Source organism: Hydra vulgaris, chromosome 11 (assembly GCF_038396675.1).
Source record: "Hydra vulgaris chromosome 11, alternate assembly HydraT2T_AEP".
Classification (NCBI taxonomy): Eukaryota; Metazoa; Cnidaria; class Hydrozoa; order Anthoathecata; family Hydridae; genus Hydra; species Hydra vulgaris.
In genome coordinates this window covers 19701356-19720895 of record NC_088930.1, presented here as the reverse complement: position 1 = coordinate 19720895, position 19540 = coordinate 19701356, and the positions used below count along the sequence as shown (strand labels likewise).

The following is a 19540-nucleotide window of genomic DNA, read 5'->3' as shown; positions in this document are numbered from 1 at the left end:
TTTAAATGAACTTTATAAAAGCGTAAAAAAATTGCTGAGTTTTTCTTGATTTTTCTGGGATTCATATTATTTCAAGTGTCGACCTTTCGAAAACCTTCGAAACGGTTGATCATCAGATCCAACTTGAAAAAAGGAAACACTAGGGAGTAAACGAAAGCAGTTAGTTGTTGGTACCCAGTAGGCACGCAACGTTTTATTCACGTTTCAATCACGTGTATTTTAGGTGACTTCGTCCAGGTTACTATTTTACGTGAAAGTCACGTGAAAGTTACGTGCCAAAATATCTCGTCTTTCGGAACTTTTTTTATTCTCAAAAAAAACTGGCATTAGAAATGTGAAATAATATTTTTTATTATATTAATTATTTTTTTATAGTATAGTTTTTATATTCATTATATTAGTTATAATTATTTACTTCTATGATAATATAATTAATTTTTATTGTAGTATTATCATAATTAAAAAAAAAAAAAGTGGTCTATATAATATCTTTTAACGCAATGCATTTAAAACAGAACTAAAAAGAACAATATATTTTAAGTTGTAATATCTAATATATAAATTATATCAAATTAAGTTAAATAAATTAGTACCCTATTTGCCGTCCCTATTTGCCACACAAATAAGATTAAACTCAAATACAAGGTATGCTTTTTTTCTACTTTATGATATAATATTTTAGACTGGCGAATTTGTCCATTTTGCTTACTTAATTTAGTACGAAATAAGTTATGTTATAACGAATTTAATATTAAATTAAGTAAGCTACATGGACAAATTATAAGTTCTAGCAGAACTTATTCTTGATTCTTGAGCAATAATAATGTCTCTAGTACTTCTGCATACATTATTACTCAAGAGTCGTTTAGATAAAAACCTAAAATAGATTTTTTTTCTTTATTTGGTTTTTATCAACAAGGTTAAAGAGTTTATCCAAGATAATATCAATAAATAAATGTGTTATGTTATTTATTATTGCTATATGTATATAATATTATTAAATACTTTATCTTTTTATAATATATGACATCTTGATCTCGTGCTTTACTTGTTAAAAAGGGTTAATACTTATTTATTTCCTTTTTTTATATTATTTGAATATTATATGATTAATATATATATATTCGAGTTATATGAAATTATTATTATATATATATATATTATATGACTTTTATTACTATTGTTATTATGTACAATATAAAACAGGTTATTCACGCGGATTTGTTCGATGTTTTCCCCACAAAAAGATAATTATGATGCTATTGTATTTGAAACTGCATTTTACTTATCTTTCAATGTTGACGACCTTCCAATATGTAAAGCAAGTTTCTCTCAAGTATAGCATTGCTTTTTTAAAAATTGTTTAATGATTTAGATCAAAGAAATAGCAACACCAGAAAATCTTGTTGCCAAAACAGTTGGTGACTCACCATGTAAGATTTGTGCTAAAAATTTGTGATTTAAGATGATTATTTAATATTCATATTATTATTAAAGTTTTTATTTGTTTCTTTTGAGCTAAATTTGGTGTTGTGAGCTATTATTGGAGAAAATATCGACTTATTCATTAGATAAAGTTTGATGCCTGCTCTTACCCCGTTTCCTTCTTCATGTTTCAATCATGTATATTTTAGGTGACCTTGTCCAGGTGACAATTTTACTTGATTAAAACGTGAATGTTACGCTGCCAAAATATTGTGTAATTTTTTTATTCATAATAAAAACCTGTGATTAGAAACTTGGAAAGATATTCTTTATTTTATTTACTATTTTTTTATAATTTAGTTTCAGGGATTATCTTATTCGGGATATTCCCGGAATACCAGATATTTTTCTGAAATTTATATTTTTCCAAATATCCGAAAAGTTTTCCATACAAACAACTTATATTACAACATATAACAGGTATATATTATTCATCTATTTGTTTTTTTATTGTTTTAGTCATCATTCATACAAAAATTAAAAAAAGTTTTTAAAAAATTGAGAAACAACTTGGCTGAATGCAAAATTAAGGGGAAAATGAGGGGGAAAATATTCTGAATTTTTTCAGGATATTTTCCGGATATTTTAGATATAATGATTACATGAAATATGTAGTTTATATATTCATTATTGTAATTACTTTTTATTTTACTTTTATAATAATGTAATTATTTTGCATTATAATTTTATAATAATTTAAAAAGTAGGGCGTAAGATATCTTATAACGTCGCAATGCATTTTTGACAAAAATAAAATGTCACATATATAATATTTTATCCAAACATATTATCTTATAACTAAGTTTTATCAATTTAGGTTTAATAAATATATTATAAAGCTTAGTTCAAAATTGTGTAACGTTATGGCAGATAATTCTCATATTGCAACACGCAAAAGATCAAACCCTACTACAAGGTATACTTTTTTTTCTACCATATTGTATATTATTTTAGACTGTCAAATTTGTCAATGTAATTAATTTGATAATAAATAAGTTATTATAACTTATTTAATATTAAATTTATTAAGCTACATGACAAATGATAAGTTCTGCATAAAATATTATTGACTAGGAAGACCCAATGGTATTGTTATGTTATTGCCTAGGAATATCATTCTGTAGTAAGACCCAATAACCTTTTAACTTTTAAAGTTTGAGAAAATTCACTTTTCCCTTTTTTTTGTCTTCTTTTGTGATCGCACTTTGTAGTAAGAATTTGATTTAATTCATATCTTGTTGGAGAATGCAACTTGATTCTGAGTTGAATTTTCAGCACTCTGTATTCATTGGTGACCTAATTTGACAATACTTTGTTATACATATTTTTAATTTTATACTTAATATATTATATATAATTAGGGGTAGATGAGGCTCCTTAGCCGTGGTGAATGTTTCCACAGCAAAAGGAGCCTCAAGGTGAAAATCTGACCATGGATAAGGAAAATCGTGATATAAAATCCCCACTATAATGCTTTGTGGTTATGTGATAACTATTACATTTTTATAAATTGTTTTAATTTTTGTGTGCATTCTAAAATGACATTTAATGCTGTTCAAAACTTTGTAGATTACTCATTTAAAGCAACTTTGTGGGCTGTCACCTTTGCATCTAGTGAGTTAATGTATGAACAAGTTAATGCAGAAACAGTTGCAAATATAAGAAGATGAAAAACAAAGAAAACAAATTATCATGTTATCACATAGTACACAGATGTTATCACAAAAGGTGAGTACAGGTCTTTTTCTAATCACGCCCATCAGTTATTAACTTTATATAGATATAGATATAGATAAATCCATAGATAGATATTAGATATAGATATATATAGATAAAAATATTTTTTTAAACTTGTATTTTTTATTATGTACTTCTTTTTTTTTAATCATCTGTCAACTTTTTTGTTACATCTTTTTTTATTAAATACTTATTTACTTTTTTAGCAATCAGAGTATTTTTTTACACTGTATGTAGTATTGTTTTCTTAAAATTATTTAATGATTTAGATAAAAGAAAACAAATAACACACTAGAAAATCTTGTTGCCAAAAGTAGTTAGCAACTCTCAAAGTAAGGTTTGTTTTAAAAGCTGGTGATTTAAGATAATTATTAAATAATCATACTATTATTTAAGATTTTATTCGTTTCTTTTCAGCTAAATCTGATGCATTAGATAAAGTTTGATGCGTGCTCTTATAGAAGGAAATATCGACTGATTTGTTAGATTGTGTTTGAAGCGTGCTTTTATGGAAGAATAGATATATAAGTTTGAAGCGTGCTCTTCGTAAGTTGCAGATCTACGACTTCGTACTTATTGGATATAAGGAGGATATTTTAACAAAAGTGCAGCTTTTGTTACAAGTTAAAAATTTTTATGTCAAGAACTAATATACTGACTAATAAAACCATGTATTTTAATACGTATTAAATATTTCCTCGACGATGAGTTTTTTTTCTTTACACGAATCCAAACACTTATAATTGTAATTATAAAGCATAGTTATTGCTTAAATATTACGTGCCAAAATTAACGTAAAAAGCACGTCTTTTAGACAGTTTATGGGGACCAAAAAGTCACCTAAATATCACGTGCCAAAAGTAACGTGAAAAACACGTCCATAAATCACGTGAATTGGTCATTTCATGGGGACCAAAAAGTCACCTAAATATCACGTGCCAAAAGTAACGTGAAAAACACGTCCATAAATCACGTGAATTGGTCATTTCATGGGGACCAAAAAGTCACCTAATTGTCACGTGCCAAAATAACGTGAAATTCACGTTTTTGTCACGTCGCTGTGCCTACTGGGTAATGACAACTATTTCAGTAATTGTTTAAATATAACCTGTGGAGTTCTACAAGGTTCAATCCTCGGATCCCTCCTTTTTTTTAATCTATATAAACGATTTAAGTAAAGCTGCTAATCTGATAAGCATCATGTTTGCTGATGATACTAATATATTTATCTCTAAGAGTGATATTAGCGAACTTTTTCCGCACCGTAAATACAGACGTTAAACTTTTATTCCACAGGTTCAAATCCAATAAATTAACATTAAATACTGACAAAACTTAATGGACCCTCTTTCATTCGCAAAAAAACTTTTGCCCTCAAACTTGCCTCAAATCTTGATAATTATATAATCAGTTAATCTTCATTATCATTATTGCTTGTATACGCTTGGTAAAAAAGTTAAATCAGTAACATTTTATCTGTGTGTTTTATCTCTACTGTGTCATATATTTCTAAACTATTTTCTATCCTTTAAACTATTTCAAACAAGTCAAACAAATGCTAACCAATAAAAAAAAAAAATTTTAACGAACCTAATTGTCAAACGAATTTCAATCAATTTTGTCTTGTCTATCGTGCACCGTACATATATAATAAACTTGTTTGTCAAATTTTGATTTTGATCGACCAATATCTTTTCAAAAATAAAATGACAAATTTAATTCTTTCTATCAATATGACTTTACAGCATTGTTAATTATTTTATCTATTATTTAACTCTATTTTGCAATTTTTATTATTTTTTTCTAAAGTTTTGTAGTTATGTTGTTTACAACCATTTATATTGTTTTTATATTTATATATGTCGTTTATATTGTTTACAGTTTTGCTGATGTAAGAAGTTTTTTTATATATATTTTTTTTTTTTTTTTAAGGTTCCGATAATAAGATTTTAGTGATCTTCTTTCGAAAACCTACTTTACACTGTTTTCACGCTTTTTGTATATATATTTATTTGCAAAGGAATTTTAACAGTTTATTTTATTGTATCACGACTAACATTGTAAACTGAAAAAAAAAAAATGTTTGTAATTTATAACTTTTGAATTTATAAATTAAAAAAAATATTTCTTTATTATAACTTGTAACTTACTAAATACTCTATTGCGACATTTTAAATAGAAAGTTGAAAAAAAGCGCATGGGGGAACGTGAAAAAAAAAAAAAGCGCTGAGGAAAACGAGCTATACCTCGCTTACCCTGGCCTACAAGCCAGCAAACTTAACAAAATTATAAAAAGGAAGTCTATAAATTACGTCACTTTAGAGGAAGGTCAAAATTTGTTACAATTTGTGATAAAGGGGAGGGGATTTGATAGATATAACATAAAAAATATTTTAGCAAGTCAACTTTATTACTACTTGTTTAGTCATTCAAATAGGAAAGTGTTTTAGTTTGTCGTATTTTATCAGATTTTTATCAGAAACGCAACTATTTACATTTAAATATTTTATAATATTTTTGGCGCAAAAAAAGCATAGAAAATTATAGTTTTGAAGACCTTAAAGCGCAGCGATTCGAAATATTTTATTTCATTAAATTGAGAACGTAAATTTTTATTTTATATATAAATTTAATATAAATCAGGGGCGGATCTAGGGTACGTCTAGTACGTCTGAAAAAGTACCCAAGAATAAAATTGAATCTAAAAATAAATAACATTAATATAATATTTTAATATCGCATATAATAATAATTTTTTCTTAACCCCAAAGTGAATTAGATTTAAGTTTTATTATCGGATTTAAGTTGTAAAAACACTTATAATAAAAAAAATTGCTTCTTATTTAGAACGGTTTTTAAAGTTTATATAAAAAACATATTTCTTAACTAGATGTTAAAGTAATATTATATAAATAATATGTAATTAGAAATAGACCAGTTGCATAAAGTAACTATTGGAGTTCATTGTATTTTTAAGTTGGGTTCAGATATATCGCTGTTTGTGACACCAATAACACCAATTTGCTGTTATCATTCTTTATATTAAAATGCTGTTGTAGTTAGTACATTGGTAAATGCTTTTGTTTTTTGAATTGATTTTTTTAGATTTCATGTATTTATTAGCCAGATTTAATAAAAAAAAGTTTTAAAGTTTTCTTTTTTTTAACAAAACGGGGCATTAAGATTGTGTATTTAAATATCTCTTTACATAATTTAAAATTTGTATATTTTAATATAACAATATTTTATTATTTTTCCTTTAAACTAAATCAAAACAACCAGTTAAGCTACACAAATATTAAATTTACATAATATGCTCAAAAACATTTACTTGCAAAAGTAAATTATACCAATGTTTCTATTTATATTTTATATGTTCTTAACACTCCATAAATTTTAAATAGAATATGAATAAAATACAATGCCATTATTTCATATTTCATAATAATAGGGAGTTTTTAGATAATGTAAACAACTTTTATTTTAAATGCATTGGATTCTTTAATATATTTCATTTCCAAATGGTTCAACTATATCTGTAGCTTATTTAGTTCCAAACGGTTTCAATAGAGTATGCTCAAAAGAGAATTAATAAAATAAGTGAAGTCATTATAATGCAAAAAAAAAAAAGTCTGTTTTATTGAAAACAGGAAAAGTTTATTTAGCCTGGTTGTTTGGTAATGCGCCTTTTCAAGGGGGAAAAACTAATAAAGGCTAATAATCAATTTTCTAGTAATCAATTTACATCAAGTTTTTATGTTTTTGTTTAAAACAAAGATAAGTATCGTATAAAACAAAAATAAGAATTCTCCAGAAATGTTTAAAAAAAATAGTTCATGAATACCCGATAAAAATAAAATCTTTATTTTTCTTAAATACAACATAACAGTCTTAAACAGGTGAAATCTAAAATATTATTAAAATTTATATTGCCTAAAATATAGACTAAAAGATTTTCTGATTTTTTGATTATCTCAATTGTAAAGAATTCGTTGTCAACATAGAACTTTTCCTAGTTTATTCGCTTGATCATTTCGGATATTTCTCTTGCAATTGTTGTTGTTTTTTTTCTTTCAGAAGTTATGGGTATATAATCTGCAATTTGAACCTTGGTTGAGGCGATTTATCGGAGCGCCATGTTTATTTTAGGAAAATCATATAAATAAGTAATTGCATTGTATTACGAACTGTTTTAGTTTGTCAAACAATTTATTTATACTTCTAATATTTATGTGTATTGCAGTGAAACTCTTTTTTAAAGTTTCAAGTTCAGTTTTAAACGAATCTGTTATATATTATTGCTAGTCAAGGTTGCTTATTTGAAAAATTATGCGCTTTTTTTATGCGTTTATGCGTTTTTTATGCGTTTATGCCTTAAATTATGCGTTTATTTGAAAAATTATGCGCTTATACGTTTGAAAAGTCTTTTAGTAAAATATTATTCATTTCTATTTATTTAACCATGAAATTAAAAATTAAAAACCTAATTATACTTTATAAAATTAAGTTCGATGTTAATCATATTGTTAAAAACTTGTCAATGGACTAGAACTAATATAACTCCAAACTAACTAGAATAATTCCGTTATTTCTTTGTCTTAATATTTTTTATTTTATAAACATATAAAATAAGAAAATATTAAGACAAAGAAATAACGGAGTAAACTGCAGTAACACATTTAATAAAAAAAAATTAATAGGAACAATAAAATTTAAAAAAATCAGAATCAGAAAAAAAATATAAAGAAGTAAAACTGATAAAACGAAAAAATTTTAGGGAAATATAGAAACCCTTGTTATCAAGTATAGCACAAATATAAAACAAAACAAAAAAAAAACAAAAACTGACTTTAAAAATTTTATTAGCAGTTTCGAAGACATTAAAACGCATTTTGAAACATTGCGTTTTATTGTCATTGAAACTGCTATCAAGCTAATAACTGGTTAGTTGGCTATTTTAATTATAAAGCTATAAAGCACTTATTAAAATCTTGACAAATAATATTTTTTTATATTTCGTAACTGTGCATTTATCTTTGCTTCGAAGTCTTTTTTGAAACCTTCTCTCATAACTTCTTTTGCTGTTCTATTATCTTGTTTATTGTCTTGTCTATCCTTAAAGTCTTTGTATATATATATATAGTCCAATTCCACATATACAGAGTTCATTGCATAAATTTACGGCGTAGGTATGCACAGATAGGTTAATTAAATGCATGCATAGTATGCATTCATTTAAAGAAACCTAAAACGCGCATAAATACGATACATTTAAATAACCTATACGCCCATATATACATAGAGGGTTGGGATAAAAAATTATTTTAATTTAATCTTATCAAACTGAAAAAATTCAACAAAAGATCCCGACTTCCACGATATGTTAACTTTGTAAATGAATTTTGAACATTGTTTTTATCAATATCCTAACGAAAATATTTTAAATGGTACAAATAAAATTCCTTCACAATAATAATCAAAGTGATGAAAACTTGGAGGTGGGGGAAATTGGAGTATGGAATATTTTTTGTATCAACATTCTCTCTCACCACCCCACTAAATATATAGTCCGTAATTAATTATTTAAAGTCTAAGTAAGAGTTTTTAAAAAATTTCGACATTTTGTAGAAGAAACTGGAAATAATTTCAATAAAATTTGCTTACAAGCAAGTCATATCTATAAAAAAAACTTTAATTCTGATTTCAGGGCCGACAAAGCCAGGGGTGCGTGCCCTCGACTTTTTTCCAAGACAGCTTTTTTTATTATTTTTTTTTTTAGTTTCTAGATATATAGGATATTTCTTTAGAGACTGACAATAGTGCCCTCCTATTTCAAAAACCGTCGGCCTTGGATACATGTAAAGGAAAACATTGTATATATAGAATGAAATGAGTATTTCTGACATCCGTTGAGAAAATATAATATTGAAATTTTAATTTCTTTGTAGTTTAAAATATTAATATTTTTTTGCTTTTTTCAAGTTAGCAATTTTTGGTTGAATTTTTTTAAACAAAATTTATATCTAATATTCATTTTTATCTAATACTCATTTTTTAGTTTTACTACCATTTTTTATTCAGTTAAAAAAAATATGAACTTTGATAATTTATATAAAGTATTTTTTTGATAAAACACAGTTTTTTTTTAGATGGTAAAGCCAAATACATGTAAAACTATATGTAAATTTGTGATACTTTGAGTTTTAATATTTCAATAAATTACTCTGAGAAACAATTTGAATAAAACTTTTTGTTGAATTTGAATCGGGGCCTATTTTGATTAAAATTGACAAGCTGATTCCAAAGCTGAAATCTTTTTTTTCTAAGAAATCAACTTTTTTCTCCACCTCTTGCGCTTTAGTTAAACAACTTTCACCGTAAAAGAGTTACCCGCTCATTACGATTGGTTCGTCTGCCCTAGAATCTACAAAAATAATTTGTCTGGGCTACAAGCTATTTTTTGTTTGAATTTTTAATTTTGCTAAAAATTTTTGTTGTTTTCAAAACATGTGAGTTTTACGTTTAAATGTTCCTGATGAAATTTGGTGATCAAGACAAGTCATGAGCCAAGTTAGCATTCGGTGTTCCTAAGGTTTGGTGTGAGGAAAAAGATCATTCAACAGGCTGTTACTTTTGTCTAATGAAAGGCTTTAACCAAAAAATTTGAAAAGAAAATAGTTTATCCTATTTTACCATCAGCTTTAAGACCAACGTGTCATTCAAATAAAATTCCAGTGCAAGTATTCAAACAACAACCTTCTCAAGAAGAAATTAGTGATGTTCAAGAAGACAGTGACAGGAATGATTTTGAACACCACAATTCAGCTTAAGAGATGTGATCAGCTAGAGTTGAATGATTTGGCAAAGGATTTGGGCTCCAGAAATTCTAGCGTCAAGACTAAATGAGAAAAATACAGTTGAAAAAGGAGTAAAAGTACATTACTTTCATACTAGAGAAAATAAATTTCTGCAGTAGTTTCAAATTGAAGTGGTTTTGTTTTTTTCCGTAACATTTCTGTTTTAGTTAAGGAATTGGGATTTTCAGATTATAACTAAATTGAATGGCGAATGTTCATTGATTATTCAAAGAAGAGCTTCAAGTGCGTCCTGCCACATAATAGCGATTTATTTAGTGCAGTGTATACTGGGCATTCTGTCTTTCTTCGTGATGAATATTGTGATTTAAAGAGAGATATTGAGTTATTACAATATAAGAAGCATCATTGGACAAAACGTGTTGAGCCTAAAATGATGTGTTTCCTTCTTGGTTAGCAACGTTTTTACACAAAGTATCTTTGCTTTCTCTATATATTACATAGAAGAGCTCGAGGTAAGCATTGAGTTAAAACAAACGGGCCTCCAAGGTCTGATCTTAAGCCTGGAGATCCAAACATTTTACATGAAACACTTGTTGACAGAAAGAAAATAAAATTTCCACCTTTGATCATAAAACTAGGTCTCATGAAGCAACTTGTGATAGCACTGGTAACTAATGACGACTATTTTAAGTACATTGTTATTGCATTTCCTAGACTGCCAATTAAAAAAATTAAAACGGTGTCTTTGATTATGCACGAATTCGACAGCTTATCAAAGATAAATATTTTACCAGAACTATGTCGGATATTGAGAAGAACGCTTTAATATCATTTAAAGTCACCGTTAAGAACTTTCGAAATTGTTTAGCAACTTTTGGAAAATTATAAAGTTGCTAAACAATTTCTTTGTAATTTTCTGCATTTTCTGCATTGCCATCTCGCCAATTTCGTGAAAATCTTAGTGCTGTCAGTGATGAGAACAATTTCATCAAGACTTGAAGGTTATAAAAGAATGTTATCAAGGTAGATGGGATGTACATATGATAGCCGGCTTTTTTTGGAGCATAAAACGCCATAGTCCTCAATCTGAACATTCCGGAAAGAGCCACAAACGTACATTTTTACCTTAACTATTTTTAAAATTGATGTATTCAGTAGCCGTATTATTTGTAAAAATATCATTTGTGTTACATTAACATTGCAGTCTAGCCCAATTGTTTACTTTCGTTTGTACGGTAATATTTGGATAAAATAAGCTTATATCGGCTAAGTACTTTACATTTTAAGTAATTTACATTTTATCACATTTTTAAAAAAATTAAAAACTCTATAATTTAAAAACTTGACGTGATAAAGAAAAATTAAAATCATTTTTTAATTTAGCACCTATAAATTAATCAATAACTTATTTCAGATTCTATTCAAAAACACTTTGGGTTCTCCAGTGTTTATTACTATTATTATTACTATTATTATTATTGTTAATATTATTATTTTTGTTTTTGTTAATTTTTTTTTTAATTTTTATTTTAAAAAAATATGAGTTTTTATAAGAAACTCAAAATACTTTTTAATGTTTTGTATAAACGAGTTTAAATATATTAGTTTGTCTTCTTTTTACAAAGAATTTTCAATACTTATATTTATGTATATTTGTTATATTTTAACACTAATGGACATTTTTACAAAAAGCATTAAATAGAAAAAACACTGCATTAGTATCGTTTTTAAGATTGCTTAAAAACGCATCCATGGTTTCTTAAATTTCTCAAGTTTTTTAAAACATATTCAATATTTCTGAGACCTCTCTAGCGTTTTAGTTTGTTGAAAAAGAAATATTAATTATGTTGTATCCCATTTTATTGTTCCTTGGTAGAACTTTTTATGATTAAATATTTTAGAGGAACCACGTTTTCAATCTTAACTTATTTTACATGATAAAGTATTCTTGATAAAATTTAAAGCTGTTTTACCTAAATAAGGTTTTCCGCAGCCTAATAAATAATAATAATAATAAATAAATAAATAATAATAAATAAAAAATAATAATAAATAAAAAATAATAATAAATAAAAAATAATAATAAATAAAAAATAATAATAAATAAAAATAAACTTAATAAACCGACTTAATAAACACCTGGTTTGCTAAAACTTTGTAGTTTAGATTTATTCCTAGTTGTTGAAAATGACTATAAATAGACCACAATTTAAAAACGGTTTTATAAAAAGCATTTAGAATACTTTTCTAAACTTAAAACCTTAAAAATATTGGAAGTATGAATTTAAACATATATGTGTATTGATACCTCCAAAGCATTCTTTTTTTGATATAGTATAGAAATTTTGAATATGTCGCTTTTAAAACTTTATAATTTTGCATCTAGATTAATGGGTATTGGACATCTCAAGACATCCGACAAACCATGATTGGACGTCTATACTTGTACTTATCAACAATTATGTCGACAATTATATCGACATGTCGCATTGTTATAACTATCTTGTTTTATCTCCACTTTTTGAAAAATTTGAGTTATTGAAAGCGTTGCCTACCTCAGAATAATGTTTTTCCATTGTATTAAAACCTAAGTTATAAGTAAAAGTTGCGGAAAAAACATTAGTTATAAAACAAAATTATATACCGTCTCCTGAAGTCTTTCCTTTTAATCGTTTTATTTCAAAAGTCAAAAATGTGGAAATAGAATAAGATAATTCTAACGTCGCGATGTATTAAACTTATAAATATAATTTATACTGAAAAAATTATGTGACTTTATATTGTTTAAGCACTTTTGACTATATATGTTTGTAAATAAGATTTTATTTTATTATTTAAAGTTAAGCCTGTCAAAAATTGTAAAAATGCTTGCCCGGGTACCCGTTGAACGATCGGGCGAGTACCCGGGTACCCGTTCAAAAACAATGTTTTTTTTATAAAAGTTGTACTTATAAATAATAAAAACCAATAAAACGTCTCACTCAATGATGTCACTTATTTAAAATTTCACTTAAATCTAAAATTTATTTTACATTAAGTGTCCAGATTACTCAACTCCCAATTACGGTTAAAAAAAACTAAAATGTCTACTGTTTTGGGTGCCAATGACGCACGCCGTCAATTGACTACATGTCCAGCAGTTGAAAAAGCGCATTCTGCAGCGAAGTCGCAGGTACGCACATGTACTTGCGAGCCAAAATAAAAAGCTTTGAGTAACGTTTGGTGTTATTTTGCCGAAACTCTAAGATATTTCCGCTGACAGTCAATGGCGTTTCCGAAAGGTAAGACGCCAATTCATCCATTTGTCCAAACTCTTCGTTGGCTGTGCACAGCAATGCTAGTTCATCAAAAACATTATTCTTTGGTAATTCCGGTTCTAAATAATCCCGTGCTCGCTTTGGCATCGGTTCTTCCGCTACTACTTCTAAATTTTCTTCTAACACTGGCATAACAATAGCTTCCATTTCAGCTCTAATGGCGGAGTATGTTTCATTTCGAATAGGGACTTCAAAAAGTTTTAAAAGCTTATAACGTGGATTTAATACAGACGCGCTTGGTCCAGGTAGTACACTGAATCCTTCCGGATAATATCGCTTTGTTATTTCAGTAGCAATGACATTTCTGCAATTATTGGCAGCAGTGCATTCGTCTGGTTTTGCTGCTCGAACGTTTTTTAGAACAATAGACAGTAGTGGATAAACTAATGACTACGACGGATATTTCTGACCAGATGACATAGCTGTTACCTGCTTTAATGGTTTCAGAATGGGTATAATGGCTTGCGCAAGCAACCAGTTTTCATCCGTCATTTGAAGAGTCGATGCATTTCTTTTTGTTGTAAAATTTCGGGCAGACAGCACGGCTCCAATCACCCAACGTAGCTTCACTAATCGTTCTAACATGTCCAACGTTGAATTCTATCAAGTAGAGCAGTCTATGATGACTTTGAATGTTTTTTTATCATTCTTAGATCTCAGTGCTACTTATTTGTTACGCAATTCCTGCATTGCTAAATTACTTTGCTTGAAGTGTGCAGCCAATTGCCTTCCAGCCCAAGTCATATGCGCAATTGCTGGAAGTTTCAAACCAGCACCAATGGCTAACTGTAGCGTGTGAGCAAAACAGCGCTGATCCAGCCATTCATCAAGAATGTCCATTGCTCGGTTTATATTTGAGCCGTTATCATGGACAGCAGCGATTTTCTGAACAGGAATTTGCCAATCATCAGCAGCATCCTGCAAACAAATACTGATGTTTTCTCCAGTGTGCCGTTCAGGACATTCTCGTGTCTGCAAGATTGCAAATTCTAGCTCCCAATCCGTGTTAACCCAATGTGCAAATACACACATATATGCAATGTTTTGACATGTCCGTTGTAAAAGCGACAAACTGTGCCTTCCCTAATTTCAGTTTCAGTAACCTGACCGTCTCGTTGTATCTTTTTTTTTCAGCTTTGTGGTAGTCGAACGAGTTTAACAACATAGTCTGGATCAACAAACTAAGAAATCCATCAACTTCAACTAAACTTATCGGGTGTGCATCACGAGCAATGAAGTCTGCTATTTTCTGATCCAAAACTAGTTCTCTTTCTTTCGTCATTTTAGGCCGCAAAGCCGTAATGAAAGACAAAATGCTTGGCGCGCCCAAACTGCCTATGCCATCAATATCCATATGATGTGTTCTAGTAAGATGGTGTCGGATAGTGCTTGTGTTGCTACCCTTCGCTGTCAAAATCGCCTCACATTGCTTGCACTTCACCCTGTTCTTATCGATTCGGTCTGCATAAGACCACACTTTTGATACTTTACCCATTTTTTTTCTATAAAGTTAGTGTTTTAAAATGTTATTAAAACATAATTAATGTTTTTAAAAGTAAGCATGAAGAAGAGAAAACAACAACTAGCTTTTACAAAACTTTAATTGTTTACAAATTTTTTGTATAACATTCTATTTATTTACAATAAACTTACTACGCGCACTTAAACTTCTTTTTAAAATTTTTTTTTCAAAAAACTGCATACCCTTTTAATAAGAAACTGAAAACATTTTATATATAATTTTCTTAACTGAAACTTGGAATTCTTTGAAAGATCTTCGAGAGAATTCTACTCTCTATCTTCTATGTTTTCATAAAAATTTGCTTTAGAGACATGCTAAGAAACAAGTTGGAGGAGTTCTCATTTACTTAAAAGAAAACATTTCACATAAAGTTAAGTGTAAAAAATTGGGTTTCCGAATCAGAAAATCAAACAACTTTCCGAACGTTTTTATTAAAGTTTTCAGAAAAACTAACGATGATAAAGAAATCAGAACTTTTTCTTCAAGATCTTATTTTACATATCAATTTTATATTGTTAAATTGTTTTATTTCAATTAATGGTTAAAAGCTTACAAAAAAATTAGAATTAATAATTTGTAAATTGAAACTTTTTGCTTTTTTGTATTAACAACGGTTACCCGTTATTTGATAATGGTGCCCGGGCAAGAACCAACCGGCGGGTACCCGGGCAACCGGGTACCCGCTAACAGCCTTATTTAAAGTGGTACCCTATGATATATCATATATCGATAAAACTTGATTTATCATTTAAAACTATGATATATCACTCAGTGGCGGATACAAAGAATAAGGTGGTGGGGGATACAAAGAGTACGGTGGTGGGGTAACTAACCCCAATAAGAAATATCAAACATCAAAATATTATTGAAAAATTTTGAAAAGAAAAAACAAAATACAAAAAATTATTCTGCAGCTAACTATTTACTTTTTTTAAACTAAAACAAAAACTAAAACTAAAGCAATACTAAAACCATAACGTTACAAAAAAATTGTTGCATTTTTAACATTTTTACGATATCGAAGAAAAACGACGAAAGTTTCGAAACATTTTAATGTTATCATCATTAATTCATTCTATTATATAATTAGATAACAATAAAAAACTGTAAATTACTATCGTTCTATTTTGAAAATTTTCTAAAACAGTTTTGAAAAACTTACGAAAAATATTATATAGGTTTCGTTTTAATAGTAAATTTTGTTTTTATTAATTTAATTTTAATTTGTCGTATAATTTATATAGGTGATGAATATGCCAAAACTATTCTTAAACATACTATAAAGATATTAAGTAAAAGACGTCAGAAGAAAACTTTAATGCTATATTTATGACTACATCAAAGTTACTAGAAGACTTAGGTTAAAAAATCAAGATTCCACGAATTACAGGAAAACAAACTAATCGCGCAAACCTCAATACCAATGATCCTCTAACTTAATATAGAGTCAATGTTTATTTACCGTTCTAGATTTACATTTCAGATTTTCTGATGAAACCTTAAACTCTTTTGAATTAAATTTAGCAATACCAAGAAATTTATTAAATAAAACAAAAACAGAGTTAACAGCATTCATAACTAATATACTGAGTTTTATGAAAGGGCTGGCCATCATAAACACTGTTAATGAGAATGTCTAACTAATGAAAGTTTTTTCAGAATTTGAATTTTGGGAGCTAAAATGGAAAGGCGCAATCAAAAAGCAAGAGCGTTTTAGCGTTTCTTCAGGAGTACGGAGTTTCTCGGTTTTCAAAAGACTTAAAACTTGTTGAGATCCAATATACGATGAGAACGATTAAATGGATAAGCTAGGATGCATATCCATAGAGATTGTATCATAAATGTCGAAAAGATTATTGATAGTTTTGCATCTTCGGAAATTAGAAAGCCCAACTTTATATTGTTGTTTGTTAAATTTATAAAAGTCTTTATTAATAAAAAGAATATAATAAAAATATTATTTTGTTGCACATTACAGATAGGGCCAGATTTACCTATAGGCAGACAGGACTGCAGCCTGTGTACCATGATTTTAGCGGGCTCAATTTTTAAATGGGATATCGTTTAAAAAAAATTGCGGTATTTAGAAGAGTTTAGGGCCCCAAAAATTTTTCTTTCTAGGGCAATCGAGGATATGAATCCGTCCCTTATAACAGACTAAATAATTACTTTCATTTTTTGATTTTTTCAAGATACTTATATACAGAAACATTCAAAATACTTATAAGCAAACTTTTCTTAAATTATTCTAAATAATCAAATAAAAAATCTGAAAGAAATATAAGCGGATTTTTTTTGTTGTTGGTCAAATTACCCCCCTAGGACAAGGACCTGGATCTGCCACTGATATCACTAAAACAAAGATATATTATATAAAACTTGATATATCACTGAAACTATAATATACCATTTATCGATAAAATTTCATAGCGTTCTAAGAGTTTCCTTGACAATAACATGTGTATATTTAAAGAAACAATTGTTTTATTTTACTTTAAAAAGCAATGTTGAGTTTTTTTGATAAGAAGCATTATTTGTTAAATTACGTTATACTTTGTTAAACTTGTTAAACTACGTTATATAATGTTACATTTTGTATATTATACATTGCATTATATTAAGTAACAGAATTGTAACGTAATGAAGTGTAAATATATTAGAGATATATTTAGAGATTGAAAACTTTTTTACCACTAGACAACAGAGAGGGGGATAAAAATCTTTTTAACGCTATCTTAAATTTACAAATAACAATTCAATAATAGAATTCAGACTTCATCAAATAATGTCTTGGTTATGATGGTCAGAATTTAAATTGAACATAAATCTTTTTGTTCTGATGTAATATCTTTGTATTTGTGATGAGAGGCTCGTTTATATTACGACAAGTAGTATGTATTTTAACTTGATACTAATATTTTTATATAACTTTGATGTTAGTATCAAATACGACAATACAATAATCTAATCATATATCTGTATTCTTCCCATTTAGTTTTTGCGTTTTTAAGGGGCAACTACCCTCAAATTTTTTCAAAAATTTAATTTTTTTTTCTAGTAATTGTTGACCAAAGTTTTATGTAGATTTTGAATCTAAAAAAAAATTATAGATTTCTTTATAAGTTTTTGCTTAATTTATGTTTTTTTGAACCCAAGTAAAAAAATATTTGCATAGCAACGCGTTGCTATGAGGGTGAATATTTTGTTGGTGAACTTATTCTGGAGTACTGTTTCAAATATATGTTTTGATTTATATCTTCTTTGGTAAATAATTTTCTGTTCCTTATTATACTCAAACATAGGCCATTTACAATTGCGATTTTATCAAGTTATCAAAGCCAATTTATCTAACTGCAGAAACAAAAAAATATGATAAAATCCTTTACATTTTTTGGATGATTTGGATGTTATTAAGAACACAAAAATGAATGATAGAGTAAAGCAGAGAACAAAGTACCACAATAAAAGAAGAGTATTTAATGTGCAGAAAGATAAAAATGCATGTAATGTAATTGGATGTGAGTTAAATGGCAGTAATATTTTAGGCGCATCTGCTAAGAAAAATAATTTCATTACAAATGAACCAAGTAAAAACATTAAAAAAATTAGTGGTTACAGTATTATAAATACTGAAATTTTATCTAAAGTTCTTTCATTGTTAATTTGTCCTCAATGTGAAAACTGTGCACTGTACCTAGGTTATTACCATGAAAAAAAGAAAGGACTGGCATCGTTGCTATATTTGAAGTGTACTACACTATCTTGTAATTATAAATATGAATTTTATACATCAGATAATTGTATTAAAGAGTTTGATATTAAAAAAGGACAATATATGCAATGAGAGTATTAGGACATGGTCATACTGGAATTGAAAAATTTACTCAGCTTATGAATATACCTTAACCCATGACACGCAAAAACTATACAAAAATAGCAACAAAAACTGGACCAGGAATTCCTGTTGATATTATTCACAAAATCAAGCCAATATATTCCGATTAAATATATGCTGATTTAAGTAAAGATTCTGAATTAGTAAAGTGTCTGCATGGCAAAACCCAGAATTGTAATGAGAGTTCTAATAATTGAATATGGGAAAAATTAAAGTAATTATGTTGGTTTAGCCAGTTTAGAGTTCAGAGTGAACGATGCTGTTGCAAATTATAACATTGGTATGAGGTCTGTTATTTTAATTTATGAAAAACTAAATATGAAACCAGGACATTTTACTTTAGCTGGTTGCAGACTCATAAACAAAAAACGAATAAATCTATCATCATTTAAATCGAGTGAAAGTTTTAAGATTAAACGAAAGTTGTTACGACGTCAAATATTGTCAAAGAATGATCACCAAAAGTCAATAGAAAAGGCCAAGAAATATTATGAATCTGGTAGTTTTAAAAATATTCTTTTAAAAAGTAATTTTTTTAAAGAAATATTTATGAAATGAACAATAATTTATGATTTTACTTTTTGTTTTGCGTTTTCTGAGAGTTTGCTTTTTAAACACGCCGGTAAAAAAATCTTGAAAAGTATACATGCTATCATTATGAATTTTTCAGGGATTGTTCATTTTGCCAATATTTATGATATGATCGGACTAGAATTTCTAATATGACTTAAAATTTTGAGTTAATAAGGTTTTTTTCTTTGCATTT

General features: G+C 27.7%; 1 long non-coding RNA gene across 2 annotated transcripts; it reads left to right on the top strand.

Annotated features, from left to right (window-relative positions):
• Positions 1 to 513: 513 nt before the first annotated feature.
• On the top strand, positions 514 to 3924 carry LOC136087496 (uncharacterized). Of its 2 annotated transcripts, XR_010641834.1 has the most exons (8): positions 514 to 645; positions 1376 to 1433; positions 1519 to 1648; positions 1786 to 1905; positions 2303 to 2401; positions 3055 to 3213; positions 3492 to 3554; positions 3640 to 3924. It is a non-coding gene; the product is annotated as an uncharacterized LOC136087496 (long non-coding RNA). The 2 variants fall into 2 exon arrangements; XR_010641833.1 differs by lacking the exon at positions 514 to 645 and having other exon boundaries at positions 1157 to 1433.
• Positions 3925 to 19540: the final 15616 nt, after the last annotated feature.